Below are 6204 nucleotides of genomic sequence, written 5' to 3'. Positions count from 1 at the left end.
GAACTTAATGTAAATAGTAATATTTTGGAAATTGTACCATTTTTGTGGCAGGAACTAAATTTAATTGGTAATATTTTGGAAGTTAAATTTCATTTTAGAATTGTTTTTGTTTCCAGGGGTCTGAGACCTTCAATTTCTAGAGGTGTCTTAAATTACATAGTATATATTTGTACTTCTGAGATAATATCGACTTTTCAGAGGTTTAAAATAATTTATTTCATATTGCTTGTTAGTTCCTGCCACAAAAAAATGCTACCTTTTCCAAAATATTATTATTTAAATTTAGTTCCTGCCACAAAAAATAGCACCTTTTCAGAAATATTGTTATTTATATTTAGTTCCTTCTTTTTATTTTGTTGTTGAGTAAATGCATTTATTATACTTTAGTATTAGTAGAGCCTAACCATTTCGTGTAGCCATTAGTTATTTGCTTCTGCCAACAGTCTTGGCTCCCATTTTTTAGAAATGTAATATTAATACATTAAACGATTTTATAGTGGACATGCTGGTTATTTCTTAGATACTAAGCAATTTAGAGAATAAGGTTAATATTTGAAATATGTAACAGAGAAGTATTATTACAGTTTATTGAATCATGTAAAGCAAATGAAACTACAGTAAATACCACTTTCCATAAAAAAGTGTTTAAAATTACTTTACCGTAAATACTTAATTAACGGTTCAATCAGTGGACGATTTACCAAGAGGCTTAACTGACTCGAAACGCTGACATATAAAGGTAAGGAAGGTAATTATCCCAAACTTATGGGCGAAGGTGGAAACTAATCCGCAACTGCTGTTTGATTAAAAATTGTTTCGTAAAAACCAAATTAATGGATTGATAGTTTTTATTTAAGTGGTTTGACTGGGAATTGAATGCATAATGGATGTGAAATCTACGATTTGATTGGAAATTGAATGCATTATGAATGCGAAATCTACGGTTTGTTTGTAAATTTAATTCATAATGAATGGGAAATCTACGATTTGATTGGAAATTGAATGCATAATGAATGGGAAATTACGGTCTGATTGGAAATTGAATGCATAATGTGAAATCTACGGTTTGATTGGAAATTGAATGCATAATGAATGGGAAATCTATGGTTTGATTGGAAATTGAATGCGTAATGAATGGGAAATAACGGGCTGATTGGAAATTGAATGCATAATGTGAAATCTACGGTTTGATTGGAAATTGAATGCATAATGAATGGGAAATCTACGGTCTGATTGGAAATTGAATGCTTAATGTGAAATCTACGGTTTGATTGGAAATTGAATACGTTTTAAATGTGAAATCTATGGTTTGATTGGAAATTGAATACGTTTTAAATGTGAAATCTACGATTTGATTGGAAATTGAATGCATAATGAATGGGAAATTACGGTCTGATTGGAAATTGAATGCATAATGTGAAATCTACGGTTTGATTGGAAATTGAATGCATAATGAATGGGAAATCTATGGTTTGATTGGAAATTGAATGCGTAATGAATGGGAAATAACGGTCTGATTGGAAATTGAATGCATAATGTGAAATCTACGGTTTGATTGGAAATTGAATGCATAATGAATGGGAAATCTACGGTCTGATTGGAAATTGAATGCTTAATGTGAAATCTACGGTTTGATTGGAAATTGAATACGTTTTAAATGTGAAATCTATGGTTTGATTGGAAATGGAATACGTTTTAAATGTGAAATCTACGGTTTGATTGGAAATGTTGTGCAATACAAATAAAAAATTAAATGTCTCTATACATTTCATTTTAAGGGCTGATTGGAAAATTTTGGTTTAAGAAATTTAAAATATACGGTTTGACTACAAAACATTTTACCGGTGAATGTAAAATTGGATATACCACAAATGTAATATTAAACATTTCTTAACCGTTACTTTTACTGCAAATTCCATTTTAAATCAATTGTCATGTCACCGTTAAATAAACTTTTAAACTACTGTTAGTTTCACACTCTTTACGCAATAATATAAATCTCATTGTTACCGTATTATTTACTATAATATAGCTTTAAATTTTAATGATCAATTTGACATTTAAACGGACAGTGAAATTAACAGTAATTTCTTAGAGTGTGGTCTAAGAAACAAATAATTTCTAACTGAAAACTATTGTTAGCATTCGCAAGAACCATTTCACGGATTCAACACTAAAAAGTACCATTCGGTGTCTTCAAGAGTAAAATTACAATTCCGTTTCCTTAGCACTCGTATTTCACGCTTGTGCGCTTTCCAAAATAAAAAAACACTATCCCAGCATCCATCGGGGAAAATACTTTGAATTGGCTTTCGCCTCGTACAAGTTGCTTAGTACCATAATTTCTAACAGTGTCGATTGAACTCGTTTCTTCGAAATAACTGAACTTGCCATTAATAAAATCATTGTAGGATTAATTACACTTCTGCTATATGTAGATCAATAATTACCTTTAGGAATTTTCTATTGGGCTCATCGCTTCACCATTAATAAACAATTGAATAATAAATGGGAACAATTGGGTTCAACGCAAAATACCGAACTTCACATAACTAGCTATTTCGATGTTTTGGGGCCCAGTTCATGGGACAGTTTTGACTCGTTAGGACCGAAAGAACACGTCCTAAAATTGATGACCCTGTAGATGTATTTTTCGAATTACCTAATGCCAGGCCCAAAATTCTAGTTAGGGAAACATTTTTATTTGTATACGAATTGGGTTGGAAACATGGTAAGGCAACTAATATTTATATAAAAAAAATTGTGTTTATATGAGATAAGAAAAGATAACGCATTATTTCATTGAATTTCAGTGCGACGTGGCTTAACTAAGTTTAAATACTACTTACGGAGAACCGACTTTATTTCGAAGAATGTATTTATTAATTTTTAGGAAGAATGACTTGGTTAAGACGATCTTTGAGCATCATGCTCTTGTTTTTCCCTAGCACTAGAAATAGAGAAAAAGAGCATACTCTTCGATTATAAGAGGAACGCATTAGGAACAATGCTTAAAATCGACTTAACATAGTCATTTTACCTTGTCATGACTTTCGTTGGGCCCCCACGAAGTCCAAAAGGAAGGTCTATAACGAATGTGCGAAGGAAAAAGTTTTTTAGGTACTTTCGTAGTACGCCATGCCATGATGACTGTTCACAAGCCCTACGTAGTCCAAAGGTAATTTCTTTACGGTATGTGCTGGAGCAAAATACAGGGTCTTTTTTTTTGCTCGGAAAAGTGTTTTTTTTCAAAAACTATTTATAGTACCGATTTCAAATTTGGAAGGTCAATTCTCTATACCGGGGGACATCAGTTTGAGAAATTTGAGCGTTTTCGGTAATGTTTTTCACCAATTTTGAAAAATTATTTTTCGACCACTAGGTGCGAGATAAAAAATTTCTATTATAAAGTTGTAGGCCGTCATCGAAAACCCTTAAAAATTGTTCACTCGACGAAAAACAATTTATGTATCAGTGAAAATTCGAGCTTGAAAAATTTACAAGTTGGTGAAGCCAAATTACGATAATTGAAACCGAATTACCTAATCCAGTTGAAACTTTGGTTAAAAAAACGACCGGATTTAAAAAACACGAGGCTATAGGTCAATCCTAAACATGCATTGGGTATTTAAAGGAAAACTTTGGGAGATTATTATCAGTGTTTGATAATATTTCGAACAATGCCTCGTTATTCAGTAGCTGAGCGTACCGAGATAGTTGCCATTTACTATGGAGAAGCAGCGCAAAACCTTAGAAGAGTGACTGAAATCTTCGCAGAAAGACATCCAAATGGAGCACCATCTGTAAATACAGTAAGACGAGCAATTCACCATTTCAATCAATTTGGTAACTTGCAACCTAGGTTTCGCGGATTGGGTCAACCGGATTTAGACTTCGAGAACAATGTACTCGCGTACTTTGTGGCATATCCTCGTCACAGTTGCGCTAACGCCGCTGCTGATTTGGGTTGTTCTGCAAATCGTGTGTGGAAAATTCTTCGTAAGAATCGCTATCACCCATACAGAGCTACGCTCCACCAAGGACTAATTGACGGAGACCATCAAAGACGTTATGAATTTAGCAACTGGTTACTAAATGCTGTCCAAGAAGATAGACAATTTTTGCGCCATGTTTTGTTCTCCGACGAAGCGTCATTTTCTAGAGATGGGCCCTTTAATCATCAAAACAGCCATCTTTGGTCTGACATCAACCCACATTGGGGTTTTGAATATCATCACCAGGTTCAATATGAACGGGTCAATGTTTGGGTTGGACTTGTTGGAAACCGTTTGATTGGTCCCTTTTTCCTGCCGACGAACCTCAACGGCCAAAGGTATTTACATTTTCTACAGAACGAACTGAGTGACGCAATCGACGACCTTCCATTGGCTGAAAGACGTCAGTTGTGGTTTCAGCAAGATGGCGCCCCTCCGCATTTTTCCCGGCAAGTAACTGAGCACCTCAACAACGAGTTTCCTGAAAGGTGGATAGGGAGAAATGGTCCAGTGCATTGGCCAGCAAGGTCACCTGACCTAACACCGCTGGATTATTTTCTCTGGGGATTCGTTAAAGCAAAGGTATACGCCACGCCCATTGAAACTAGGGAGGAACTCATTAGACGAATAATCAGTGCTTGCCGAGACGTCACACCAGAAATGGTAGAGAAAGCGTTTGAGAACTTAATTGTCCGCGCACAAACCTGTGTTGCAGCCAATGGTGATATTATAGAAAATGTTTTGTAAAAATTTATGTGAATAAAATATCTGCATTTAAAAACCAAACGTGTAAATTTTTTCAAGTGTGAAAACTCTACTACGTTTGTATTAGACTTGTTCCCTTTTCAATTATCGTTTCAAACAATCGTAATTTGGCTTCACCAACTTGTAAATTTTTCAAGCTCGAATTTTCACTGATAAATAAGTTGTTTTTCATCGAGTGAACAATTTTTAAGGGTTTTCGATGACGGCCTACAACTTTATAATAGAAATTTTTTATCTCGAACCTAGTGGTCGAAAAATAATTTTTCAAAATTGGTGAAAAACATTACCGAAAACGCTCAAATTTCTCAAACTGATGTCCCCCGGTATAGAAAATTGACCTTCCAAATTTGAAATCGGTACTATAAATAGTTTTTGAAAAAAAAACACTTTTCCGAGCAAAAAAAAAGACCCTGTATATCTCAAGTTCTTCTGTGGTAAGAAGTGTGGCCCTAAATGGGTTAAAGTGTGCAATAACTGGTGGCTTTACCGGGGAGTCAGGGTCCGGCTCTTGTAACCCATAAGGGCGGTGGCGCACTGGGAGATGTTAGCTCTGATCAAATGGTCCTATCTCCACCTCCGACCTCGGTCAGGTTTGGGCTGGATGCTGAGCTTCGGCTCAGGCTAACGGAGAGGGTCCGTGCAAACCGGCCGCCTCGGCGGATTGCGTAGCCTGCTGTGGGGCGGCGGGCCTCCGTATGAGGGCACGGCGGTCCTGTTTCCCGGTCTTTTGGAGCCACACCGGGTTCTCCGGTGCCAGCTGTGCCAGGTTACTTGGGCTGTTGTGTGCTCGTCGTTCCCTTTTAGGAGCTCTCTCGAAAGGGCTTGACTCTTTACCTCCGTAGGTAGGGTGTCGGCTGGAGTTGCTACAGCATCCACTCTTTATCCCACTTCTGTGTGCGAAGTGGGAATTGGTCCACCTATTGCTGCACCTTCTGCTGGGTTGAGTGGCTTGCGTCAAAGGTGCGACCATCAGTAGTAGGGTACTACTACCCATGCTGGATTTGTCATCTGTCCGGGCCAGGTGGACGCTGGCGTAGGGCACTATGATGATAGGCCTCCGGTGGTATGGCCTCTGTTACTAGGTTCTCCGGGCTATATATTCTGACACACTGTGATAAGAAGTGGCATGATGACTTTTCACAACCCCTACGTAGTCCAAATGTAATTTCTTTACGAAATGTGCAGGAAAAAAATATTTCTTAAGTTCTTCTGTGGTAAGAAGTGGTATGATAACTGTTTACAAGCTCTACGTAGTTCAAATAAATTGATCTATAATGAATGTGCCAAAAAAAAACATTTTTCTTGGATAATTCTGCGGTAGGCAGTTGCAAAATGACTTTCGTCAAGGCCCAACGTAGTCAAAAAAAGTTTCTGAGAAAGGGGCGATACCAATCTCTCATGACTGTGAAAACGAAAACGAAATAAAACACAAGCGTTTTAAGAA

This window comes from Leiobunum rupestre, chromosome 2 (genome assembly GCF_980474605.1).
Source record: "Leiobunum rupestre chromosome 2, qqLeiRupe1.1.hap1, whole genome shotgun sequence".
NCBI lineage: Eukaryota > Metazoa > Arthropoda > Arachnida > Opiliones > Sclerosomatidae > Leiobunum > Leiobunum rupestre.
The sequence above is the reverse complement of the archived record's forward strand: the minus strand, read 5'-3'. Positions refer to the sequence as shown.